Source organism: Cavia porcellus, unplaced genomic scaffold (assembly GCF_034190915.1).
Source record: "Cavia porcellus strain 051 isolate PalLab524CR breed Dunkin Hartley unplaced genomic scaffold, mCavPor4.1 scaffold_14, whole genome shotgun sequence".
Lineage (NCBI taxonomy): Eukaryota > Metazoa > Chordata > Mammalia > Rodentia > Caviidae > Cavia > Cavia porcellus.
In genome coordinates this window covers 57,638,342-57,657,958 of record NW_026947497.1, presented here as the reverse complement: position 1 = coordinate 57,657,958, position 19,617 = coordinate 57,638,342, and positions in this window count along the sequence as shown.

Genomic DNA, 19,617 nt, shown 5'->3' with positions numbered 1-19,617 from the left:
GCAGCATGGGAAATAGGAGCTTAATGGATGCCTTTGAGGAGCGCTGAGATGTTCCAACTATTTGTTATTATGCAGTACTGGAAGAAGTAAAGGTACAGGTTCCACGCAATCTCCAAAACATCAAGGAGGTATGTAGGCATCAGACATGAAGAGGATGGAGAGAAAAAGGAAGGCTGGAAAATACACACGGGGAGGACAGGCAACACTCAAGCCTGGGGAAGTGTGGGGTTCTCTGGGGAGAAGAAAGAGGCTTAATTCAGGATATGCTAAAGAACGCACACACAGGCTATGGGGATGGTCACAGAGGATGGGAAAGCAAGAGCACAGGGGAAGAGCACAGTAGAGAGGAACATGAGGAGGCTGAGAAAGGAAGAAAGCCATGGATCGGAGGGGGACTGGCCTCTCCTTGGAGGAGGGATGCTGCCCTGCTCTGCAGTAGAAAGCCAGCAGCTCTGAGGAGCAGGAGATGCACTTCCTGCTTTGTGAAGCAGAAGGATGTGACCTTAGCAACTAAAACAATATGAAGAGATGACAGAGGGAACAAACTGCAATTATTTGCAGAGCGTAGAAAACTAAACTTATTGGAGAAAGACGGAAATCTTCCTGATGGGGTAGGTGCAGACTGAATTTTTGCACTCATGAATTTTACAAAAAGAAGTCAGTGAAGTCACATAATTCTTAATGTAGAAGCTTCACTAAGCTTCATTGGGGCAGCTACAAAGAATGAAAACAATTCGGTACAAATCAAGTTTGGAACCTTGACAGCTGAGTAAATAGAGGAAAAGTAATTGAGGTTGTTACAGAAGCTACCTAAGTGAGCTGCAGATTCTCAGGAAAATGAGAGATGAGAAAAGAAGGGCCATAGAGTGAATGTGGACCAAGCGTTTGATTGGATCAAAGGGCTTTGAGGATGGAGAAGCGCTGAGAAAAAGTGCACTGAGAAACAGAAGCTGATACAGTTACAGCTATAACAAGGTCCAGGATATCACAGCCACAGATGACCCAAGCAGAGAATGGATTGTCGGAAGTGAGGAGACTGCGGCCCAGGAGGTCAGGAGGCGGAGGTCTCACCACCACATGTGCAGATGTGAAGCCAGCTGTGATTCAGGTGCAGCAGGAGCAGGGAGGACCCCAGAGAGCCCAAAGCCAGGTCCTTCCAGTGAGTAGAGCGTCAGAAGCGTGGTGCTACAGGCAGTGAATAGTTGCTGCACCAGAGAAGACTTCAGAATGAGAAGGGAGGAAGCAGAGACAGGAGTGATCCTGCCAGTATAAAAAGATGCTTTATTCACATCAACATTGACCGTGGTAGTCAGCTGAATGAGTGAATGAATGAATGCATGGATGAATGAATGAATAGGTAAATAAATAAATAAATGTTTTCTGATGACAATATAAGTTGAGTGAATCCCAGTGAGGGTGATGTACACGCCTTAGGGTTATAGCTCAGCATTGGAAAATATGCAGAGCACTAAAGATATTTCAGGTTCCTGTAGAAAGTCTTCTCAGCTGTAAGACTGAAAACAGTGATGCTAAATTCGGAGAAGCAAAATTTTCCCATGAAAAGTTACTTAGATCTGCTCCAACAGGGAGAGGGTAACCGGGACTGGGTCACACCAAGCAGAGGCCTGTGATCATAAGAGATGAGGAGCTGGCGGGAGGAAATAGCAAATAGGATGAAATAAGATTACAATTTGAAAGGCAGGAAAGGTAGGAATTTATGTGCAAGGTCGTCCTGTTATTATCAATGCAAATCCAACAGGCATCTCCTCTGCACCTGTGCTGCTCATTCCTGAGCTGGGTCTATGACTGGTTGGAAGGCCAACCATACAGGTGTTGAGGGTGCCCCAGAACAGTGGGTGCCCAGGTATTTGCAAGAACAACCTCTACCCTCATAAGGTAGAGCAGTTTCATATAAAATTACTAGAGGAAACGAGCAGCACACAACTCACACTAAATGGTGTGGCTCTGACCACACAGGCAACAAGGTTTCAGGAAAAGTGATCATCATTAGGAATCACATTAAGACCTAATTAGATTATCTTTCACTAAGCTTTGCCCCTCAGGGCAATGAATTATTTAAGTGCCTGTCATGAGCAAGAGATTTTAGCACAAGAAAAATTAATTCAATAAAACAAACTGGAAAAATATAATGAAAGCACAATCCATCACTCTTCGGACTGACAGATCACTGTGGGGCATCTCCTGCCTGTAATCACCGTGGTGACTCAGTCCAAGAGAGGACAATGCCGCCATCAAAACAGAAATACCAGCAATTTTTTTTCCTCTTCAGTTTCTTCCCAGTAATTTAAAAACTCTCCACAATCAGCCACTTATCCACCCATTTCATCCTTAGCAGAGTATATTCAGGTAAGACACAACCTCTGCCTTTCAGAGATTCGAGGTCCAAACAAAACGTGATTAAAACAGGAGGAATCATGCAGGACAGAGAATAATTAGGCCTCTTCTTCTCCAATCAGATATTCATTGAGTTCTTGGCACAGTGTTTGGTAAAGCTGAAAAAAAAAAAAAAAAAAAAAAAAAGAACCCACAGAAAGAAGAAAGAAAGAGAAAGAGAGAGAGAAAGAAAGACACCTGTAAATTCTGAAAGAGACCAAGAAGGCTTTAAACAAAATAAAAAAAAAAAATGAGAAATGAGATTAGTTTCACAATGAACAAGCAAGGAGAGCTAAAATTCCAATACAGAGGTAACTAACATGAAGACAGCTTCTTACACCGCAGACCGAGCTGCACTAAGCGGTCAGTAGGCGCATCGGCTCCCAGAAGGCCCCGGTGGGGTGGATGTTCCAGCACAGCTCGTTAAGTGCAAGGGACTTGGACCTGAAATGTTTCTGAACACAAATGGATGGTGGAGTAGAGTGTAAAATACAAGGAGGTTTTGGAAATAATAGATGAAACTGCGTTTTTTGAAATTGTCTAGAAATAGGAAATGTCCATCCGCAAAAAGTAACGGTAGTTTTTTTCAGAAAACACGGCAAATTTCTTTTTAGCCAGAATGATAGAATTGGGTTTGGCAGTGGCAGAAGTATATTTTAAAGAAAACACAATGAGAAGGAATGACCCAGTGGGCTATCAGAGCTGGATTGGGAACACACTGCTACTGTTCCCCCAGTAGCTCTGTATGGAATGAAACAGAAATAGGTCAAGTCTGTAGGGTTCCCAACCAAAATGTAGCGTGCGGATTAATCTGCCGTGAATACGCGGACTTAGACAGAGTGGGAAGTGAGGGTGTCTGGGGAATGCGGCGAGGTACCTTACTGGCTTAGTCCGATTTCCTCGGGGAAAAGCTCAGTGTAAAAAGGCACACGTGTGTGGATTCAGTCAACAGCAAGAAAAGTAAAGGCGGAGCAGACAAGGAGACCAACGTGGAGATCAGTATCGACTCTGAGTTGTAGAGAAAAGGTTCTCTTTTGCTAATTCAAAGGCCTCAGGTGGTCGGTAACAATTACACGTCTGGTTTGCACTTTCTGTCTCAGGATGAGGAGCAAGAGATGCAGTGAGCAGAGGCAGCTGGGGGCCCCATGGCCACCTGTGTCAGAATTTTGGGCACAGGAAGGTGGGCAGCAGACAGAAGGCAGCCGATGCCCAGCCTGCAGCCAGGTAGCTCCTTAGGAAACTCCAGCAGAGGCAGACCTGGCCTCCCACACCTGTGAGTTTAGTGCATTTCCCGCATAAAAGCAAGAGATTAACAGGGCCTAACCACACAGAGGGGAGACCACCAGACTGTCAGACTGCAAAATTGCATGAACCTTGAAAGTGCCAGGTGATTGGCTTGGCTTACCACCTGTGGCTGGAGTCAGTGCTTCCATAACAAAAAGACAGCCAGAAGCCAGCACCTGGAGCCCACCTCCTGCAGCCTGTGGAGAGAAAGTTGAAGACTGTATTATAAACTCTCCTGAAGAGCTTTCTCCTCTCCTCTGTGTGTTGTCATATCCTCACACTAATGTGACCAATAATTTGCTTTAAATCACTTTCGCTCTATTTCTAAAACAGCCCAAAAGTGGCTTTTTAGTGCAGCTGGGATTCCAAGCTTGTCTTCTTTCTTTGTTCTGCATTATTCTAATGTAAAAACAGTGGCAGGGAACAGAAAAGAGAGACAGAAATTTCAGCAGCTCTTTGGCCATTGACTTATTTTAGGAAAGAGCTTTCAATGTGCAAAAGAAGACTTTGTGAGAATTCTAAGACCCAGGGAGCAGAACTGCTCCTAACCGTGAATTTCCTCATGTAGCACTTCTGATGTGGTTGATATTCCTGCTCTGGAATCCTGACCTCCTCCTCCCACCTTGGGGAAGCCAGGACTGTCATTTGTCACCTATCGCAGAGAAAAGGCATCATTAACCTACCAGTGCACACAGCCTCCTCACAGAACACAGTGACCCGTGTCATACGAAGTTCGGAAGGGCAGTCTGTCCAGAGTAAAACTGAATTCTAAAAATCACTTACATATTATTTCATCATTTAATATTTTGGCTCCAGAAAAGCCATTTACTCTTAAATCTCTATGTCTTTACTCTTTTTCTTTTGTCTCAAAAAGTTGCAGAGCTTACTCCTTTCTCTCAAACTTATCTTTTCTCAACCACAATAAAAGGTGGACATTATAACAGTCATACAATATTAGATGTCATGTGCACAGAACACATCATGTAAACACCAATGGCTAATTTATCATTATGACCTTTCAGAATTCTTCAAGCTTTGAAAAAAAAAAAAAAAAATATATATATATATATATATATATATATATATATATATTCAAGCCAGGTATGGTAGTGCATGCCTTATAATCCCAGTCATCTGGGAGGCTGAAGCAATTTTGAGCCCTGACCAGTTTAAGGACAGTGAGACCCTGTCTCCAAATAAAACACAAAAAAGATTAGGGGTGTGGCACAGTGTAAAGGCCCTGGATCATTTACAATGAGAGAAAGAAGGAAGGAAAGAAAGAAAGAAAGAAAGAAAGAAAGAAAGAAAGAAAGAAAGAAAGAAAGAAAGAAAGAGAGAGAGAGAAAAAAAGAGAAAAGAAAAGAAAGAAGAAAAGGAAAGAAAAGAAAAGAGATGTAAAATACCCCTACCCTGGTTACTACAACAAGGAAACCACTCATTACAAGGTTATTGTTATCATAATTGTTAGCACAAGATGAAGACTTCTTTGCATAGCTGTCTCCTGGGGGCTTTTAGCTCAGGAGGACACACATGTTATCTTTCTGTACTCACACAACAACCAGATGTTAAACACCTGCAGTGTGAAGGCACGGTGATGTGTGTCAGTAAGACAGGTGAAGGACCAGCCATATATGATCGGAGCATCTCCTAAACTCAACTCCACCTGAGTTATTAGTGCCCTGTGTCACCTTCTATGTCCTATCCCTGAGCACTTCACATACCTCATTTCAAATATCTATTAATTACTATGCAGTCAGAGAAAACATTCCTTACTTACTCTTAATCACAACAATTCAATATTAATTCATTATCTTTTGTATTCTGACCAATGCAAAACTGGGCATTTTGATTTTATTTTTAGAAATAATAATTATGTCAATTAAACATTAAATTTTCATGAAAATTTCTCCCACAGCTATCAGTGTTAGTTTATTAATTTTCAAGTTTTTGAGTAGATCATATGTAGTTACTCTTATTAAATAGTTCATTTTCAATGGTTCACATACATGACTGGTTAATCACTGATAAGGTATTTCCTTTGGATACATCTTTATGTTTTTTCAGAATATAAAAAAATTAAGTTACAGAGGATATTATTTTCAGATTGAGATTTGAGGCTTCCTTAAATTTAAGATCTAAGCCAATTTCCAGATAATATGATGAATTCATAAAGTCAAAATGATAATTTCCTGGGTGAGACTCCTCAGAGATGTGTGGGTAGAAAATGAAGTGGAAAGTGGGGCCACAGGCTCTTCACCATGGCCAGTGACACATCTGTTCCATAATGGAACCATCTGAACCTCAGCTAGCAGGGTTTTCACTTGGAGCATAAGTATAACAGTCAGGGATTGCTAGGAACATATGACACATAATGTATAATATTATCTATAATGGTCACCCAAGAATTCAAACATAAAGAAAGTCCAAGAAATCTTTCCACACACCATAGACCTAGAGAATCCAGCTGAGGGCCTGTATCCCATAGCAGTGTCCTGTATGAGTCCAGCTGAAGACCTAGAGCAACATGAAAATGTCCCCCATGAGTCCAGTTGGAGGCTTGGAACCTATGGCAATCACTCATGCAAGTCTGTTTTGTGAATTTGCTTTGGGAAGGCCCCAAGGTCAGTGGTGGATGCTAGAAAGTCTGTGCCAGTGGAATGAAGAATCTGTACCAGTAGATTGAGGGTTCTATACTGTAGCCAGGAAGCAAAGCTCAAGGTAAGGACCAGGGCTCCCTTGCAAAGTACTGCAGCCATCCTCAGCAACAAGAAGGTCCCCAACAGTGAGAACAGTGAGTTCATATCAATTAGCCAGCATGACAAGCTCCTCCTGGAGAACAGCAGCTTCAGTACCAACTCTTAGGAGAACCCACAGTGCTTCTCTTCCCTCTCCAGGTCTCCTTTTTATGCTTCAGCAGTGCTCAGGTGGCCATCCATGCTCAGCCTCAGCTGATTCACTTCAGCTGGTTTGTAAGTTGACAACCAATTACTAATCCACGACAATATCCAATCATCTGAAGAAACTCCACTCAACCAGAAGGGAAGTGACAGTTCTACTCTACTGCAATCACTGGAAATGAAGGATGAACTTTTAAATATCTTAGTTGATTCCCAATCTCTGTGCCAAAACCATGTTCCTAAAAAGAGGATTTAGATGTTTTTCAGAGAAAAAAAAATATGTCATATTCTTAGACTGCCAAGGTAAAATCAAAAAGATATTACACCAGCAGGGATCCTACACAAAGATAGACTAGATAAAAATAGTAATGTAAAAGATAGGAAAAATAATAATTTTATAGTAATTATTTTCAACTTTCATTAGCTGATATAATAACTAGTATCATTACACTCAATGTAATTATGTTCTACAATAGAACACATTTTAAAAGAAAATTTTAAGATAGAGGTACAGTTTTAGCTTTTAAAATCTCCTGAAGTTTTCTAAGATTCTACTCTATGTTCTATCCACACTTTCTCTCCATTAAGACAAATTCCATTTTCCTTGATAATGGCCCATCAACTCACTGACATACTGATGGGTCCCACTGAGTGGTACAAGTTTATGGCTGTATGAATCATTTCTGTGATAATCTCATTTTCATTAATATAACAATCCTGTCTGTAGTACAACAATTCCTGAGATAGCTACATTCACATGCTAATGACTTTTGCAACCTTTAATGGGTTTTAAAAGAGAAAAGTTACATTGTTCTATTTTTAAAAAGTAACTCTGGAAGAAACTTCACCAACTGTGTTACTTAGTGTCCTCCGGGCAAACGCCAGTGATTCAGCATGCAGTGATTCACACATTTGCATATGTGCAGAACACTTACTAGAAAAGAGTGTCACAGGAAAACTGAAAAGACAGAATAAACCTTCCAAGTGAGTCACCGTTCCTGGGTTTGTGCTCTGGGACTCAGTACAGTGACTGTACTGCAAAGACAGCTCATAACTGCAGGCCTTGCCGTTCACAGACAGGCTTCACATAGCAGGTAAATCTCCTGATCTTACAAACAAAATTCACAGTATATATTTTAAATTTTCCACAGCTTTCATCACAGTCTGAAATCAATCTGAATAAGTCAAAAAGAGTTTTTAAAAATGTTTAAAGGCTCTCAATATTAGTCTATTCCTCCCTATTCACATGAGCTCACTGAGAACTTAGACTGTATGAAGTAGTACATATATAAACAGAACTTGGGGGAAAATTGTACATTTATCCCTAAACACCCATGAGGACAAGCATAAACTTGGAATTATAAAAAGAGAATTATAGATTTATAGACTTCACTTATAAAGGCAGGAATGTGACTAAAATTAGAATACAACAGAGATATTCACATCCTGCTCACAAGAAAACATGGATCAACTCTGCTTTGATCAAAAGGATTTGTCTTCATGAGAATAAGCCAGAAGACTCATCATCAATGACAAGGGATAATGGAAATAAAATCTTGTGGCAAGGCTGGAAAAATTCTCCTGGAAGAGTTGTTGTAAGAATTCTTTTTCTTATGAGATTTGTTCTTGAGAAAAATAGAAGAAAAATAAATTTGTCCCAGTAAGAAAGACAGTTTTTGTTCAGAGGCAAAAAAAAAAAAAAAAAAAAAAAAAAAGTTAAGAGGAAGAAAAAGAATGTAGAGATAGCGCCTGGGGAAATGTATGAGAGAAATCCCTGGTGGAAGGGCAGCTAAAGCAGAGTAACTGATCATAAAGACCAGAGGCACTGTGGGCATAAGCTTGTGTAATTTCAGTGGTTCTTGATAGCAAAGAGAATCTATAGCACTGCATTTCAAATCAGGAGCAGATCTTGTGGAGAAAACACAAGTCAGAGCCCCCAAGCACAAGTTAAAGCCCCTAAAGTTTCGGGGTGCTTGGTGTCCCAGAAATTGTGAGGACTCCTGTGTACCATCCCACAGGAGTGGTTTCCTCTGTGGCCTGTAAACAGGGTCTGCAGCACACACTCACCAATCTCTTCAACTCAGAATGCTCAGGATGGCTACGATTTTCATGGGAAATCTAAGAAGGGCTCCAAACTGCTGATGAGCTGTTCTAGAAACCAGGAAGAGAGCTGGCCTGGAATCGGGGCGAATACTCAGCACCTCTGCAGACTGCTCCCCTGTCTGACCCAAAGGGCTGTAAGATCTCAGAACCAAATCTGAATGGGAGGAGGAGCCAAGGTCACCACCAAGGCAGAAGGCAGAGGGGCTGGACAGTAAGTCAGTGGAGAAAAAGGCGTGCTACTTATATATAAACAGTGGGAGGACCTGGGTGTCAGCTTTGCCTTAGATTTGTATATAAATCTCCAGTCTCCATTATCTACTGGAAAGCATATTTGGAGTGAATAGAAAGTAGAACACTTTTAACAAGGAATTATTTCAAATCATAATGGTTTTGAAAGGCAAAACCATGTCAATGAAGTTTCCAATTCATATGTCATTAATTTATTCATTCATTTTATTCATTCAATAATTAATTTTTCCCGCAGGGTGGGGAAGAAGCCTGAGCCTTCACATGGTAGGTAAGAGCCTTTGCCTTGGGGCTGTCTCCCCAGACTCAGCCATTTCTCCCTGTGTGCTCCATGTGATCTGTCTCTCTTCAGTGGGCTCTTCTCTCTAATTTCTATACATATTTTTGGTCTGAGATTGTACATTTCCCCAGAGAATTTTTCTTTGCCCCAAACCTAAGCAAATATATTTCTCTGCCTCTCTTTTCCTCTCAATATAATTTACATATCATAAAGTTTACTCATTATCTCTGTACTGGTTAATGAGTCTAAATAAATGGATATAGTTTTACAAATAGCAAGCCAATTTAGTTTTAAAGCATTTCCATTACCCCCCCCCAAAGTTCCATTATGCCCTTTATAAGAAATCTCTATCCCCAGCACTAGGAAATCATTGATCTGCTTTCTGGCTGTGTAGTCTAGTCTTGTGTAGAAATTTCACACAGACCAAGCCATTTCAAATGCATTCTTCCACTCTGGATGGTACTGAAGTTCCTGCATGTTGATCCATGCACCAATACTGTGCTTTTTGATTGACAAGTAATATCGAATTGTAAATCCAGCTTCATGTTGCTTACCTACTCAGTAGCTGGATACAGACATCCAGATTGTTTTCAGTTTGTGGTTGTTATGGGCAGTACTGTAACCAGTGCTCACATAGAAGTCTCTATTACAGTAGATCGCCTGGACACCTGACAGTAAATTTACTGGGTCATGTGGCCAGGGTGTGTGTCACACTTGTAAGACAAGGGCCATGTGTTGAAGTCCATCCCTAGAACTGGTGTCCAGTTTCTCCACACCATTGACAGCACTTGTTGCTCTCTGTCTTCAACATTACTCCTTCCATGGAGTGTGATGTGACCCTTGTTTGTACTTTTGATTTACTTTTATCCAGTGAACAATCATTTTGAGCCCCTTTTCTTGTGCTTATTCACTAATAATATTTTGAAATGTCTGTTCAAATCCTGTGTTCCTATTTTCTTTGAGTAGTTTGGTTTCTTATTATTGAGTTACATGAGTTATTGACATATACATTTTTACTAGGTGTGTGATTAGGACATATATTTTCTCTAATTCTGAGTTTTCTGGTGCTATATTCTTACTAGGCTCCTTTAAAAACTAAATCTTTAATTTTTATTTTAGGTAAGATCAAATTTACCTTTTTTTTCTCTTATGGATCATGCTTTTGTGGTCAAATATAAGGTGTCTTTCCACAATTCCAGATTATAGGTTTTCTTCTGTTTTCATCCTGAAGTTTTATACCTCTAGTGCTTACATTCAAGTATATCATCAATTATGTGTTCATTATTAGTATGGGTGGTGTAAGAATTTAAATTCCTTTATTTCCTTATTTCTTACCTTATTTTTTTGTATACTGTATCCAAATAGTCCAGCTCCATTTGCTGAAAAGATTATTAGTTCCCAAAATTACAACTGCACTTTTGCCAAAATCAACTAAGCATAATAATCATGGATATCTCAAAATTATAAACATCTATACATTCTTTATGCATAATTTTGATAAATGTGTACATGTCCTAATGCCAGTATCCTTGATAGGGTATAAAAGGAACAAAATGAAGCTGCAAAGGTGCTTTGCTTGCTATCACCTGCCTGCTTGCCATGGACTGTTTCTCTTCTGCAATATGCCTCTGCCAACACAACCTGCCCTGCAGCCAGCCAAATATGGACTGAAACCTCTACAATGTGAGTCTCCTTTTAACTTTGAGTGTCATATATTTTGACTCAGCAACAACAAAAAAAGAAACTAAAGCAATAGCTCATGTAAATTATGATTGACAAACAGCACTAGCCATATATATATATATATATATCATATATATTTTTAATTTTTATTTCACATGTGCATTAATATATTTAATTCTTATAAAAACATGTTCAAGGCAGTATTACATATTGAACACAGTGGTAGACACCTGTAGTCCCAGATACCAAGAAGTCTGAGACAGAAAGGTCACATGAGCTCAAGAGATCTAGACTAGCATAGATAGTAAAGCAAGACTCAATTTCAAAGAAAAAAGACTTAATATTACAAGATTGATTCAGTTCCTTTTTCTTTTTTCATTGCTGATACAAAATAACTGACACCCACAATGAGGGAAAGAAGAATTTATTTAGTTTATGGTTTGTGGAGGTTTCAACCCATATTCAGCTGGTTCCTATTCAAGGTAGCATGGCTAAGGTGTGGCTTTTATGGCAGCCACAAGTGATAAGAGCAAAAAGGGAAAAAGGGCAAAGCACATCTCCTTTCCTCCCTTATATTTTATGCCAGCTCCACCCCTGGGCAAGTGTAGCACTCACATCACCAATTTCAGCAGTAGGCAACAAATCAATCACTAGATTCAGCCACTTCCATGACTGCAAGAGGCTTTGAGGAAACACAGACACAAACCGTAACATTCCACCCCTGGCTTCCCAAAGACTCATGCACATTATTTATGCAAAAGATATTTAGTCTATTTCCAAGAGTTGCCAGCGTCCTAACAGTTTCAGCACTGCTGAAAAGTCCAAGTTCCAAGTCTCCTCCGATACCTAAAGCAAACTCTTATTTATAACCCCTGGTACAAACGAAAACAAAAGTAAACACTTTTAACACACAATGGTAAAAGATATGTATTACCATTTCAAAGGATATAAACAGGAGTATAGAAAGGATTGGGACAAAAGCAACACCCCCACTCCTGGTACTAAATTTTGTTTTGATTATTTTTTTCATTGCTGAGACAAAATGCCTGACACTCAAAATTAAGGGAGGAAAGATTTATTTAGCTTATAGTTTTTGAAGGTTTCAGCACATATTTGGCTGGTTCCACTTGGAACCAGGGTGGCTAAGATGCAGCTGCTCATGGTGGCTGCAAGTGACAAGAATGAAAATGGCAAAGGGGCAAAGATTGTTCTCTTTCCTTTTTTATATCATATGTTGGCCACCTACCCCTGGGTGGATGTAGCACTCACATTACCAATCTCAGTGCTAGACAACACATCAATCACAAAAGCTAGATTCAGTCCCCTCTATGACTACATGAGACTTTTCAGTGACACTCAGACACAAACCATAGCACTGATATTCCGTGTAAGAATATTTAAAAATGTAAGATTAACTCATTCAAGATCATAAGCTAAAACATTAAGAAGTCAGTAATGCAGCCCAGATCTTCTACTTCTATACCCAAAACTGGTACTTAAACTTCAAGATTTTAAATGATAGATATTTTTGTAAATTAACATGCAGAGATTGCAATGTCTAGTTTAATCTATGGTATACTATAAAACACTGAAAAAATCCTGCAGGTTACAATACATTTCTTGGCTATTTTATTCTTCCTACACAAAAACCCATATCACTTGCTAAGTCTCAAGTGTTCAGAGATAGGGCCTTTGAAAGACAACAGGACCATAGGGTCCTCTACTCACCAATGGATACATCCAGGGGTGAGTTCATGGCTGAATGTGCTGCTGGAAGGTGCTGCCAGTGTGAGTTACTAGTGGGGTGACCTGGAAGGGTGCTTTCTTGTCCTGGGCATCTGTCTCTACCCTGTCCCTTCCCCTGATTGCTTCCTCTGTCACACCCCTGTCTCCCTCCTGGCTGCCCCAAGGTGAGCACCTGTCTTTTGCTATACCCTTCCACAAAGCCATCCTGGCCTTGAAGCCTGCTGACCAGGGACTTAATCCCCAAAAATCATGAACTAAATTTAAAGTCTCCTCTAAATTGTGGTGGTTGAGTATTTTTTCCTAGAATTGGAGAAGCTGACAACCCTACCCTATACATACGGAAGTGCTTAATAAATGCCACTGCAGTCTAATTCTAGCCATCTGGCCTCTGCATTCAGTGCACTATCTTCTACTCTGAGAAGTGAGGGAAGACTGGTCCCTAACAGCAGTTATTTTGTCCAAAAGTGTGGACAGCCCAACCCAAAAAAAGAAAAAAAAATTAAGAGCTCTGAAAACTCAGAGCTCTGTAAACAGATCAAAGATAGATTTGCCACTGAAAAATATCCTTAATTTAGGAAGATCAGCCTTACAACACATTCATCCAGGGATTACATTAGAACTAAGATGCTGAAATTTAATCTTTCCTCTAAAGAATGATCATTTCTCAAAACTACAATCTTGCTGTTGCCATGGCACAGTGATTTAAGTCAGCGTTAGAGAATTAAATTAAAAAAAATACCCATCTATATTTTGTTAGAAATGTGTTTTGGAAATTTCTAGTAAAACCAGTGATATTATAACAAGAATGCATTTAAAGATAATGTTAATATTTTCACAAAGAACACATTAAGAATTCAGCTGGGGTCCTAAAAGTTTACAGGTAAGTTACCATACATGTATCTTTATTTTTGGTTCATACTGGTCTTGTGTTTCTTAACAGCAGGAGCTAGTAATCTACATCAAATGGGAAAAATGAAAATTATAGTCTATTGTTCATGTACAACAAAGGAGCAGAATCCTAAGAAACTAGTGAATGCATAGTCATAGAGCATCTATGACATATTAAAGTCTTAAGAGTAGAGATTTGTGAAGAAAATTAAAACATTTTTGCACTTAAAATTTTGTATCTATTGTGTTGCTTTTTAAGATCAAACATAATTGTGATAATAATCATTGCTTCAAAATAGTAATCATTTAATCTTGGTATAATATAATCTCTGGAGAAAATAATCACATCAGTTTTTAAACTTGTCATTTTAAATTAATTATATATTCATAAGAAGTTAGAAACAACAACAACCAAATAGAGTCAGACAGGGCCCATATACCCTTTCTCCTGAGTGTAGCTTCTGTTGGGTGACAAAATTTGTTCACCTACTTTTATCAACACTAATGACTATGACACACTGCAGGGAAAAAAAAACCAACCTTGCTAAAATCCTCAGTTAGAACTCAGCAGTTGTGCATGTGTCTTTGTAACAGTGCTTTCATGTGCCCACGTGCACATAAAAATCACCACAGCTGAGATGCAGAACAGTCCTGTCACCATCTCCTCTCCCAGCCCTAACCCTCCATGCCAGCAATCTACTTTCTGTCTCTCCATGTTATTTCAGGAATGTTACATAACTGGACTCATGAAGGCTAGAAGCTCTTACACTTGTACACAGCATAATTCCCTGGTGCATCATGTAGTGTGTTCCACGTGTTGGCAGTCTGCTCCTTGGTTGTCAGGTAGTTTCCACAGTACAGATTTATCATATTTTCACACTCATGTATTGACAAGATACATGGTTATTACTGTATAAGATTATCTTAAATATCTGTATACAAATTTTTGTTTGAACATAGGTTTGCATTTTTGTGGGATGTCTGTCCAACAGTGCAACTCATAGGTCATAGGACCACTTCATGGATGCTTTAAATTGGACCTAACATTGCTTCCATTTGTGGCAAACTAACCTAACAGTAGTAGGTGAAAATCTATTTTGACTTGTAACAAGTCCATGAGTCTCAGCCAGTCATAGCAGTTGAGATTAGACCAGCTTTGGGTTGCTAATGGTTCAAACCCCACCATATAAGGCAAATGCCTACCCATGACCCACCAAGCTACATGGACCTCCCTCTCTGTCCTTAAATGTGGCCCACCCACATGACTGTAAACAGCTCTCTAGATCTGCACTGGTTTAGTCTGTGGCCCAGGTCATGAGTCATTCATTGCTCAGACAAGATCTGTTGAGTTTAATTTTAATTAAAAAGTTTAATTTGTCCAAGTTTTTCTGTTACACGTATCTATTTCTATAAGAAGCCACTAGATTATCTTACAGAAGTGGCTGAACCTTTTTACATTTTTACCAACAAAGCATCAATTACTTGATCTCTCAAAATCACCAGCATTTGGTGCTGTCACTGTTTTATTTTCTCATCCCCATGGGGAGTGTCCAGATCTCATTACAGTTAGATCATTTGCCCAATGTGTAAAGAAGTTCAGTCTTTTCTCATGTGAGTATTTTCCATCTGTCTGTTTCTGATGTTCTGACTGGATTGTCTGCATTTTAATAGTTCACTCTTCAGTCTTTATGTCATATGGCAACAGAGATTACAGATAATTACACTCCATAAAATATGAGATTAGCAAAGATTTTCTCCAGTTTATAATTGTGTTTTTAAACAGGAGACTGTTAGACTTGATGTACAATTAAATTACTTCATCCAGAGAACATCAGAATACATCGATACTGATCAGTTTGGGCCAGAAATACAGAGAACAATTAGGAATCTTGGCACTAGAGAATAATAAAGAACATATGGAGGATGAAAGTCCTAATGTATTTTATCATCATTGTCAAGATTAAGCCTGTGGTGGTCGGTGTCTGAAAGCCTCAAGCATCATTGAGAACTTCTCTGCATTCTGTTTCTGTGACCAGTGTTATATGTGACCTTAGGAATGGCTCTTTTTTGTCAAAAAAATTTTGGATATAATGATGACTTCATGGAATATTCTGGTCTATAAAAAGACATATTTACAAAAATGTTCTTATGACAAGGAAGATATTACTGATTGTAATGTATTTTGTCTTCCTTTGTTATAATCAGTAAAAATAAGCCAACCTGAAATATTTTATCAGTTAAATTTTATTACAAGATGGTATAGTGACTGATTCATGAATTTCATGTTCACCTTGAAGTCCAATACTGAAGTAATATACAATTTAGAATTAATCTTTTTTTCAACAGAATTGAAATGCAAATACTAAAGATGAGTTAAGAGTTTTAATTTTTTATTAGTGACTTTCTATCACTGTTTTTAATGCTCAGACTAATATCCTTCTTCACAAAATGCCAATCTAAAGCAGAATTATATCTACCTCTTAAATGCAGTTTGTTAAGCAACAAAATAACTTTTTGCTAATATGACACCATTTAGTTGAGGAATGGAATTAATGAAATCTGTTTTATATCTATATCCCTATATTTTATTTATCACAATGATGCTGTTACACAGATTCAAAACACAATTCCTGAAATTACTGAAAGGTCTTACAGTATATTTGCATACGTAAGATTCATTAGGGTATAAATATGTAGGGAGCCACTGAAGCTGGAAACTGATCACAAATGCAAGGCTGGGGAATGACTGGCCCAAGAACAAAGAGCTTCCGGGGCAGCCACATGAAGAAGCTGCTCCAGCCCAGAGAACACCAGCCCCAAGGCAATCCTAATGGTGGGTTGCTAGGACAACAGGCTGTCACATGATATTAGGTTGCTAAAATTATAAATGAACACCTCTGTAGTGAGGGGCAGTTCCTTTCTACCCACTCAGCGAGTGGGGGATCCACCTGACCCCAGCTTTGTCTCTTCTATGTTTTTCTCATCCTCTTATAGCCCTTTACCCCAAGAACCCAAAGGGCCATGCGGGTCACTGCACAAATAGGGTATCTCTGCAAATATCTGACACAGAATTTCTGAGCACTAAATGCAGCTCAAATCAAAACAACGGAGGTCCAAGGCAACCTCAGAAAAGCTACCATTAACTAATAGGTGCTCAGAAACATGGAACGGGGACCCTGCCCCTAAGCTAAGGAAGATAAAAGCTGGTGCTACCTACAGCGCAGTGAGGCCCTGGTGAGCAGCATGAGAGACCTATTGTGCTCTTGTGGAGCTGTGCCTGCTCCACGTCCACAGCGAGGGAAGCCTTCCCGAGACCTCAGCTTCTTATTTAAAGGTTGTTTCCCCTGACGGAGTCTGAGAGCAGTCTCTCAGCTGCCAGGAATCTACCGCATGGCAGCAAGTGGGAAGCACGGGAAGAAAGCCGCCACCGTGGGCAGAAAGCCAGTTCGGTGGCCTGGCCTCGGTGGCAAGTGGGCTCTGGTGTGAATTGCAGCTTCACAGCCAGAGCTCAGTGAAACTGAGTGTGAGGAAGAACTTGGTCTCGTAAGCCTGACCAGTGACAAAAATGTGTCCTGGGGGAATACATTTTAGTGGGCAAAGCTCATTATATATATTCACTTAAAATCTGAAAGGAAAATAATCTTCCTGAGATACCTCCAAAATACACTCTGAATACCCCTGTAAAAGTAATGCCATCAGATGAAATGGCCTGCTGCTAAAATATTTTTAAATTTCAAATTTCTAGAAAAACAGTAAGAAATGCCATACTGTCATTGTTAATTTTCCAGTTTTATTTCCCATTATTTCAGTTGTTCAGAGCAAATAAAATAGACAGGGACAGAAAAAGACAATGAAATTTAATTCAAGAAATGGTAACTTTACAAATACATAGAGTTTATTTCTGTCACAGTCTGTGATTCTCACCAACGACAGCATTCTGTACCCAAGCACGGAACCCATCAGCCATTTTCACACTAACTTGACAATTACACAGTGACAAAACACATTTAGTGTGTCACGGAGTTCACAATGCTAATTCTAAGGAGACGCTTCTTGCTGAAAATATGGCTGTAGGCGGTGAGTTTAAATATATAACATAGAAAGCCATCAGACTCTTAGGGAAAAGCTGGGGTAAAATCTTCAGGATATAGAGCTAAGGACAGAGATTTTAGACATGATACAAATGCAAGCTCTGTAAAATAAAACATCACCACAATGAATACCAAAACTAAAAACTTAGAGAATAATTATATAAAAGGCTACAAAGACAAGCTGCAACATGGAAACAATACTTGAAGATCTGACCAAGAGCTAGTATCTAAACTATGAAAGTTCGCAAAGCACAAGAGTAAGAAATCCCATTAGAAAGTGAGCACTGGACCTTCCACCGAGGTGACATACCACAGGCCCACGTGTGGCGTGATGGGAGACATCACTTGTGTGGAGAAGGAAAAATTAGACCAAAATGCGGCAGCACTGCATGTCCATCAGAAGGGTCCAGGAGTGACCCGGTAGCCCCTGTGGCCGGGGAAACTGTCACACACTTTTCTGCCGAGGTCGGAGGGTGACAGCTGCTTGTAAGGATAAAAACGCAATCTCCGCTAAAACAACAACTGCACTGTTTTGCGCTTATCAAAAAATGAAAATTTATTTTCATGCAAAAAGTTGTAAATGTTTATAGCAACTCTGTTTGTCATAGCCCCAAACTAAAACCTCCCCTAGCGTTTGTCCCCAGGTGAGTGGCCTACAAGCCATGTTTCAGAGACTGCTCCCTTATAGAAGAGAATGGATGGGGTCCTGGCTCGGACCCATTGCATCTCAGGAGCAGTGCAGGAGCCAGGGGCAGAGGCTGAGCACTGCAAGATCCCATTTCTCAGCTGTGAGAGGGAGGAGACTGCAGGCATCATTGCAGGGAGGAGCGGATGGGGCAATAGGCAGAGCAGAGGGAGGCCGGTTGTTAGAATGAGAGCTCAGGAGGGAGCCTCGCAGGAGAACACTGCTCTCTGAGTGGACCAGCGTCTGTGAAGGGAGGACCACTGCATGTAACTCGACACACAGATGCACATGCACATGTGCACACAGAGAGACACAGACACACATGCACACAGGCATACACACATGCACACTCAGGCACACTCACAGGCACTCACATGCACACAGGCGCACGCACACACACTCATATGTGCACACACATGAAAAGCATGAATTCTGGGAGTCCAGGAGTTGGATTTCCCAGCACTGCTGGTGCTGAGGACCGGAGGGTTTTCCCAGTCTCTCTGCAGTGTTTCTGACAACTGCATTTCCATCTGCACTTAACTCAAAATAAGTAATTCAATTAACAAAAAAGTGTGGGTCATAAAATTCAGGAATTCAGCAACTTGACAAATTATAGAGGCAGAATCTGAAGCCACCCTAACCTCTGTGACGTGTACGGGCTTGAGTGAGGAAGCCATAGCCGAGGAGTTAAATGCAGTGCACTAGCGCATGTCACACACTCTGACGTCACTCTCCAGCAAACCTTTAAAGGGTCACTTAGGAAACTGAGTGAACTCAGGTCCTCTGTTCTAGCCTGTTTTTGGCTGGGAGCACTTGAGGGGGAACACCACACTGTGCAGGCCAGGGGACCCCGTAGGTGCACAATGACACCCCTTTGGGGGCTGACCCCACTGCTCCTTTACTGGGCCTGTGCGCCCCTTGGAGGCCAGGGCTGAGACTCAGGGCCCAGGTTGGGAGCTCAAGCAGGTCACCAGGCCAGGTGTGGTCCAAGCCTTTGAGTAGATCCAGGCTGATGTCCAGGCTTGGGTTTATAAATCTGTTCTCCTGTCCTCTGCAGCTCTTCCTGTGCAAAGCCATGTCCCTCTTTGTCTTTCTTGATCAGAGGTTACACCTTTGGGACTGTTCAGACTGACATTAAAAGTGTGCCTGTGTGGCTTTAGACAAGGCTGAGCTGAGGACAGGGAACATTGCCTTCATGGGACTCTGCCGCGCCAGTGCTATGTCCTGCACTGCTAAGATTCCAGAGGATTTCAGAATCGGGAGCCAAAAGCATTTCTTTCCCTTGGGAGTCACCATCCTGCTGTGTTGTTAGAGAAAGGC